General features: G+C 48.6%; 1 protein-coding gene across 2 annotated transcripts in view; it reads left to right on the top strand.

Moving 5' to 3' along the window:
- The first annotated feature begins 6,760 nt into the window (after positions 1 to 6,760).
- Positions 6,761 to 8,483, top strand: part of LOC146782916 (UDP-GlcNAc:betaGal beta-1,3-N-acetylglucosaminyltransferase 7-like) — a 73,770-nt gene continuing 72,047 nt past the window's right edge. Inside the window, exon 1 of one of the 2 annotated variants that reach the window (XM_085636701.1) lies at positions 6,761 to 7,067. The gene's annotated coding sequence lies outside the window, so the exon portion shown is untranslated. Of the gene's footprint in view, positions 7,073 to 8,483 lie in introns of both variants that reach the window. The other variant, XM_085636700.1, reaches the window with a different exon arrangement.

Raw genomic sequence — 8,483 nt, 5'->3', positions numbered from 1 at the left:
CCATAATGGAGGGCCTGTTTCAACCGTAACAGAAAAAGGAAACAGGGCATATAATGGAAACTGCAGGCGATTCACGCTGTAGCTGCTACAGTTTTAATCAACCAATGCAGGTGTTTCTCAACAGAGATGCTTTACCTTTATGGTATGCCCAGACACAGGTGTCGTGCTCGCTACGACACTGGTTTCAAGCTAGCCTGGCTGATGAGGAGTGTTACTCCGAAATAGGGTGACCACTGTGTGTTATTTTCACAGACTGCCCGTAAATTAGCCCTGATGTCCGTTGTCCTTGATAGATGTGTTAACGGATGGCATTTGTTTGTAATTTTAGCCTCTCCACTAAAAAACAAAAGTTAATTCACCCAATTGTGATTCCCAGGTGAAGAGTGGGAGTCTCCTGTGCTGCATTCCGGAGGGAGGAGCAGACTGCTAAAAAGAAAGGAGCCTTCTAGCCAGAGTGTCTGCTTCTCCAAAGAAATGCAAATGTGTGCAATTAGCAAATGTTAAGGCTGTTTTGGAGCCAGTATGTCCGTGAATTGATGGAGTCACTTGAAACTTTCTGATAACAGGTATTATCTACTTTGCGCTAGCCTTTGACCTTAAGATAGCTTTAAATTGCAGCGGGCCCTGTATCCAGTGTCTAATATTGGTAAAATATTTACAGGTAAAACAGACTTTCAACAAGACTGTGCTGCTTGTCTTTTCTCCCTATCCTCAGGAGTGCCAGCCCATTTAATAGTCACCTTTGCTTAAACTCCTCACACGCTGTTTTTGCTTAACCGACCTTTTCTTTATTAGCTCCTAATGGCGAGGTCTGTGGGGTTACAACACCTGAGAGGAAGCCTGCAAGACAGCCCTTCTATTTAATCACTGAGATGGCTCGAATGACCGGCTATTTGAGTGCACTGAGGAACAAATAGAGTCGATTACACCATAGTGAATGTATATTACTATGTAGAAAATAGTAAATAAGCAGATTGATAGAATAGTGGGGTATGGCCTCTCCTTTGATGTGTCTGTAAAACTGACCTTTTGTCCTGAGCTTTTGTCCTGAATTTTTGTCTTCAATTTTTACAGTCATGTCCACAATTTGCCTCCATGTCAGTTGGTCACCCTACCCCGGGATCTGTCCCAGGATGCTTGTTTCCGGTTCAGGGATGACCCAGCCTGGCAGTTCGGGCTGGACTGTTCCCATGAGGAACAGGGTCAAGACTAATTTGAAATGTTTTAACACTCCGTCCATCATCTTGTTTTTTTTTTAGGTCACGGCCTGGGGAAAGCAGCGCATGCGCTGCCCTACCATGCAGAGGCCTTTTGGAATCAATAATTCCAACGTGCACGCGGGGAGACAAACGAGACAGAAGATGTGCATGCGGGGATTGGATGCTTTACTGGCGGCGTGATACTCTAGGGACTTTTTTTTTTCCGCCGCCAGTAAAGGCAGTCCCTGCATGCACATCTTCTGTCCGCCCTGTTAAGAGCCGTTCATGTCCCATGACAGGCCGTGCTTGTTAGCAGTGCTTGGGGTTAGCCAGGACTCCTGCCGCATTAAAGCAGTTTTTTCCACGCACATTAAGAGTGGACCAGTTAGCAGGGCTTTAAGTGGGGGGGGTCTGTGGGGGTCTGAGCCACCCAGTTATTTTGGGGGGCCTCGAAAGAGGTCTCTAGGGGGCTCTATTTTCGGGCCTCAAAGGTCAAAGGTAGGGTAACATGTTTACCTGCATATCTTCTCATAACGGCAAGATAGACATATGGAATCTGGTATCCCTGAACTCAGAATTTAATAACACGTCCTTTAGTGAAGATGGATTTTAAATTCTAAGTTTGGAAATAGCACTTTTAGAAAGTGACTATTTTCCTGTTCAACCTTTCTGTATGCCTCTGCCTGGTTGTGTATTGACTGTCTGGTTTGTGAGTGACAGGGGCTGGGGGTGGCTCCAGGAGGCTGATTGAGTCAGCACTAGGCTGAATAGCCCCATCTACATGTAGAGTGGTGGGGAGGAGTAGCACCTGGGTCTCAATAGGGCTGTGCCTGCCTGCCACAATGCTGGCTCGACCTCCTGCGGTGCATCTGATGTCCCTGGCCAACACTCACAGATGAAGAAGAGGTGCACTGGCAGAGTGCACCCAGAACTGGTTTAGACTGGGTCCAGGACCCCTCACACAAGAAGAACAAAGACTTTTGGGGTATAAAAGTAGGACTGGAGCCCCAGTAAAATTAGATTAGGAAACTTTGTGATCAAGAAGGAATCCCTGCCACAAGAAGAACAGCCAGGAAGACTGAGGAAAAGTGCTGCCATTGCCGACTGTCTGGGAGCTGACCTACAGTTGCTGTGATTGCTAAGGAAGAGGACCAAGGGACTCTCTGCTGTGTGCTGTGTCCCCCTTACTCTGCCTGAAGCGTGATCTGCCCCAGGATCGTGTCCCTTGCGCTCTGTGCAGATTAACACACCGCTGAGGAACTTTGGAGCGCCTGCTTTGCCCCCGAGCGCTGTGTGTGCATTGACTCCACCGCCGCCCCTCAAGCTGTGTTATGTGCCCGAGGCTGGGTTCGCCGCTCTGAGAAGGAGCCTTGAAAACACACCCTGCCGGTATTCACCACCGCCGGCCCGGGATCGTCATTTCCGAGCCACGCTCAGATTGGTCACAGCAACAAGGGTTTCGCCCAGCAACGCGGAGGTTCATCAGGCGGAGCTACATTGAGTCTGGAGAGGCGTGAGGCATTCCCTAGCAACCGGGGTTCCCTCGCGCTTGTCATCGAGCAAAGGAGCTGAACCTGAGGCTGAGGCGCGTCCCACCGGCGAAAGCGGCTTCACCGGAGATGAGCGCGGACCGCAGAGCCCCCTTCACATCCTAAGGTAACCGGCTCCAACACGTGACCGGAGTTTGCACAGAGGGGGAGATTGTGATCACACGCGCTACCGGCGGGCCGCGGCAGGGGTGATTAAAGCTTGGTGACTTGACTATGGTAATCACGGGGGTGATTTTAGAAAACGCTATTTTTGTGATTTGAGAAAGCGCTATTTTTGTGATTGGGAAAACGCAACTTTTAAAAAAAAACTTTATTTTGCATTTTAATAGTAAACAATACGATACATTCGTAGATTAGCAATCATGTACGCAAATGACGATGTTGTTTTACAGCTTACAGTTAATTGCATTTTCATCGCATTTATGTGAAGGGAAATATCCAAAATTTCTTATCGCCTACACATTAGCCAATCTCTAATTACACATTAGTTGCCCCAACTAATCCGTTGTAGTGTAATAGGAAGGTGTTTACAGTTGTGATATATGGGGAAAGGCTTCTTTGGGTGATTCTCTGACTCCACGAGTGCAGCTGGGGCATTTTTGAAAAACATCTCAGTCACATTAGTTTTGAAATAACGTTCCACACGCTAAGAGCAGGAGTCCTCCGAGCTGAAGGTCTCAGTCAATTTCATTATTCACCAGGTTTAAGGGAACATTATCCAAGTGAGCATTTTTAAGAGAACATTATCCAAGTGAGCATTTTTAAGAGAACATTATCCGAGTGAGCATTTTTAAGAGAACATTATCCAAGTGAGCATTTTTAAGAGAGCATTATCCAAGTGAGCATTTTTAAGAGAACATTATCCAAGTGAGCATTTTTAAGAGAACATTATCCATTCTGAATGCATTCTTTATGGTGAAACAGATATCCAGAAATTGTGTTCAGAGTTTCAGTTGCCAGCAAGAGATACTATCCACGCTTTTAGACTTTTCAAAGATTTTGGTGCAAAGAAAACCTCTGAAGCATTAAAAAAGTTAGCAGTTTGCATGGAAACCCTGCCAGCAAGTACTGCGGATTGCGAGAGAGGTTTCAGCACCATTAACTTAATTGCGTGTCCAACAAGGGCCTCTCTTCTTGTGGAGACCATTTCCTCATGCTTATGGGTAAGACTCAATGGTCCTCCATTTGAAACATTTGACGCAAAGCCGTATGTAAAGAGTTGGCTGGCAAAAGGTAGAAGGGCTGCTGAAGGAAATTGTTGTGAGAATCCCAGCAAAATAGACACAGTGAATATCTTCAAGGGTTTTGGGAAATCCTGCAATAGATTTCTAAGTAATGTAAATAATTTTTACATGTGTTTTAAAGTGTTTGGTATTTTATGGCTTATACTTAATAAATATACCTTTTTGCCTATTTTATTATCCTTTGCTGGATGCGACTTCATGATTTTCTTAAGCACACAATGCTAGTTATCTTGAGTTAGACCACGCCCCTACTCAGATAGGCCACACCCCTTCCAGAAATGTGCCACACCCCTTTTAGAGCACCCCCAGTTTTGTTTTCCCACTTAAAGCCCTGCCAGTTAGTGAATGCGCCGTGATACCGAAATGAAGGGGCCCTAGGACCAGGCGCAGTTTTCGTCATGCATTGGCTCCACACCGAAGCTGCATAACACAGGGCCCTGAGAGCACGGTTCAGACGCAGGATTTCCTCTCTTGAAATATCTGGGTGAGTCACGCAGGCGGGAAAGCTGTGAGCGGGACTGAGGTGTCTGAGTAATTCTGCACTTGGCCTGCCCCCAACCCTCCTTCGAGGGGTCCCGCCCTCCCCACCAGGGGCGTAACACAGGCCCCCGCATCCCCTGCCGTGCGGGGGGGGCCCAACCTCCAGGGGGCCCCCTCAGCACTGCACTTCGGCCGGAGAGCTCTTGATAGAGTGCGGAGGGAGCCCCTCCAGGTACCTTGCAGGGGACCCCCTCAATTATAGTTACGCCACTGCTCCCCACATCCTTCCATGCACGGGGCGTTCACTGTTTTTGGCAGCCGGCTTACTGTAATTAGCGCTTGTGCGCTGTCCTGGCTGACTCCCCGGTTTGTCTCGGCTCCCTGGAGCTTCAAGTCGGTACCTGAACCTGGGAGCGGCCTCAAAACGGGAGCATGTTGAACCGAGCTCTGAAGTTCCGACCCCCAACGGCACTGCACGTCAGAGCAGGCGCGCAACACCCATTGGACTCAAAGGGCTTCAGCCCCCCCCCCCCCCGTCGTGTGTGGCAGCCCGGGATGAGACACCTTCCCGGGCAAAAAAGCAGCCGCACCCGAGCACTTCACAGGTCTTTAAAAGACCATTTGCATGTTAATGAGGCCTTGCTGTTGTTTCACCCCTTCTAAGAGCCCCTGCAGCTCCACTCTGCCGATTGCTTAAAGTTCAGCGCCCCCCGAAATGTTTGCTCAGCCCCCCCCGAAATTTGGCTCTAGTTGCGCCTCTGCGTCAGAGATAGCTGGGCGGGTTGAGTCAGGTGCCTGCTGTGGCATTTTTAAAAGCAGAGGGTCGAGACTCTTTATCCCTGTGAACTCTCACTCACGGTCCAAGGTGATCGGAGTAGCGTGCTGCCTGCCCACCAAAAGCGCTCCAGCAACTCGTCGTGGGTTTGAAGCACTATAGAAATGCAGGTGCAAATTAATGCAATAAAACTATTCTTGTGCTATGGCGGGCTGTTCCATGCTGAGTTTAGTTGAAACCAAATCTAAAATTGCAATTTTCAATATTCCTAGACCGCTTGCGATTGGGCACCGACCCCAGGCAAGAACCGAGGGCCTCTGGACATCTGCCCCGTGAGCATCCAAGGCTTTCCATGCAAGGCGCGCGCTTCCCTGTGCGCGCGCTTCTCTGTTTCAAATTCTGAGCCTAGCAGTATTGTTTCATAATGAGGTGAATACAACTTCAAATAGTGCGAGACACAAGATTAAAGAGGCAATTTTTTTAATGAAAGGCAGTTCTGCACGCCTGATTGACACGACATAATTTACCATCACACATAATGTAAATCCAACCTTCGCCCTCACACCTTTTCATTGGGCAGCCCTGGCTGCTCTCGCGACATCCCATCTCCCTCCGGTGTTTGCTTTAGTGAAGGTTCTCGACTCCTCTATGGCGCCCCCTGTTGACATCTGGCCTGGCCTGGGCCCTGCGCTCGCATCCGTGTTGCCACCTGGCCATCATTCTAAGCCGTGGCTTGTATTTTGGGGCCAAGGCCACTTAATAGGAATTAGAAAATGAGTAAAAGTTTGTCTTTTGCCCTCTAAACATACATGTAAAATGGCGAATAGAAGGAATGACAATGTTTAACCGCGTTCTAACCTATCCCTACCTGATGACACAAGTAAAGGAAGTGATGTTTGGCATGCACAGAGGCGTTGACATACTTTTTAACTCCAGTGCTAGGTCTGGACTAACGAGGATCTTAAAACCAGGCCAAGAGGAGAAGGATGTGCTTTGATAAACTGAGCCGTGCAGTCCATTCACATCTGGCGGTGCAGACTTTTACGCTTGTGCCTAGAGTCTGGGTTTGTCACAAGCAGCGCTGGAGTGTAGTAACCGAGGCTCTGCTTCCCTCCAGGGCGGGGCGAGGCCAGATGGACGTGAGCAGTGCAGGGCACGTAGTGCCTAACTGTACACTTCTAAGCCCATTCGTAAAATGTCTTTAGTCATAACTTTGCAGGTTGTAAACACTAGGATACAGGCTAGGGCAGGTGTTGAGCCTTAAGGATGTTGTTCACAGCACTAATGGCGAATGGTGCATTGCGAGTCACGTGAGGCTGGTTGCACTGTACACAACTGCATAGGATTTAAAGACTACATTTCCAGGCAGGACACAGCCCTGTTGCCTCCAGCCTGCCGCCTCGCGCAGCATGCTCGCACGTGCTCACAGCTGGCTGGCTCCCTCTGTTGGCCTCCTGAGGGAACCAGCAAGAGCGGGTTGTGAATTGTCTCAGCAGCAGGCAGCACGTTTGGAAAGTGTGGCTGCAGCAGTGCGCATGCACCCTTCAAGGGTGGGGCTGGACATGCCCTTCTCACTTGTTAGTGGGGATGGTCTTGCCCCGCTGCCTCTAGATACGACACGGGCCTGTCTTCCATCAGGGTGGAAGTGAACTCGGTCTCGCCGGTTCTTTGCTGATTCTCAGCGGGTGTTTGTGTCTGCAGGGCTGAGCGTGGTCTCACTGTGGCAGCTTCAAGGTGTTGTCGGGGGCGCAGTATTTGTGACTCAGAAGTGCCCCACCCTCCAGGGGGCCTCCATGCAGCCTACGTTCTGTGCATGTCGGTGAGGTAAGGGGGGTCACCACGTTCTGCGGGGGGCCCCGTCGTTGTACGTTATGCCGTTGGGTGTTGGGTCCCCAGGAGTGTTGTGTGTTATTTTGTTGTGTGCTGTGTGAGGCTTCTTATCCCACCAGTGCTCCAAATATGGCATTTACATCCGGGTTATCATCGCACAGGGGTGCAGCTACCTTGGAGGTATAAGTGGGGGTGGGGCGGGGTGCTCTGTGTCGCTTATCGGGTGAGTGAGTGTGTCTTCCCTGCCCGACACAGATGTTGCACAGCCCGAAGGTAGACTTGTTGTGTAACCTCACAGGAGGAGTTGTTGGTCGCCTCGGCGTGTGACTGCTTTTGGTTTGGAGTAAATTTACTGACGACTCCTGGGGAATATTTCTACAACACTTTCAGATCGGTGGGATTAAAAAATACAATTGCACAAATTAAAAAAAACACATTTTTTATATACATCTCAAACCACTCAATTTATTCTTTTGAAAGTGTGCTACCACCCCCTTGCTGTCAGTACTTACTCTCACTCTTTCTCCACATGCCGCAGATCAACTCCTGACCCGTCTATTCCCTTGCATCCGTACCCCCTCCCCCCTATTCATTAATTCTTATTCCTCTCACTGGTACCCACACCCCAAAATCCAGTCGTCCGCTCTGCATCTATTCTCACGTCTCCCATTGACTCATTCATCACACTATTCGTCATATCAAAAGATTTTAGCCAACATAAAATACAACAAGCATTGAAAATGCAATAGGTCGCGCCTTTGATTAAGTTAAAGCCATTTGCTTTGCTAATGGTATTATATAGCAAAGCAAATGGCTTTAACTTAATCAAAGGCGAGACCTATTGCATTTTCAATGCTTGTTTTACAGGTGATCCTCTCGTGCCCACATTTCTCCCCTAAATGTTTTTAATGTGGTGGGATTTTCCATGTTGTGCTTCAAGCGGACAAAAGTCCTTAGAAAAGAAGTACATGGTACATGCATACTGCTCCAACCCTACATGTTCTTTTTCCTTATTAACTCCAGTTCTTTAGAAAATCTAAGGGGCATATCAGCAACAAGGCGATATAAAATTATCGCCGCTTTTGCGTCCGTCTTCGGGCGAAAAGCGGCGATAATTTTATCGCCTAATCAGCAAGGTCATGCTATCGCGTGAAACCTTTAATTAGCGCCCAGATTCTTAACGCCCAGCTTTGCATCCCTAATGAGATGCAAAGTGGGCGTTCCTGACCTGACATGACTGGAGAAATGTCGCTAAGCGACATTTCTCCTATCATCCAGCCCCACGCTATGAAGCATAGCGGCAAGAAAAGTAGCGATAACCCCTGTTATTGCTACTTTCCTTACGCCTGCTTCAGGACTGACTTAGCCATGATATCCTATGGAAGGTGGATATCATGGCTAAGTA

The sequence above is a fragment of the Triturus cristatus genome, chromosome 12 (genome assembly GCF_964204655.1).
Source record: "Triturus cristatus chromosome 12, aTriCri1.1, whole genome shotgun sequence".
Taxonomy (NCBI): Eukaryota; Metazoa; Chordata; class Amphibia; order Caudata; family Salamandridae; genus Triturus; species Triturus cristatus.
This window is presented reverse-complemented; position numbering and strand designations above follow the sequence as displayed.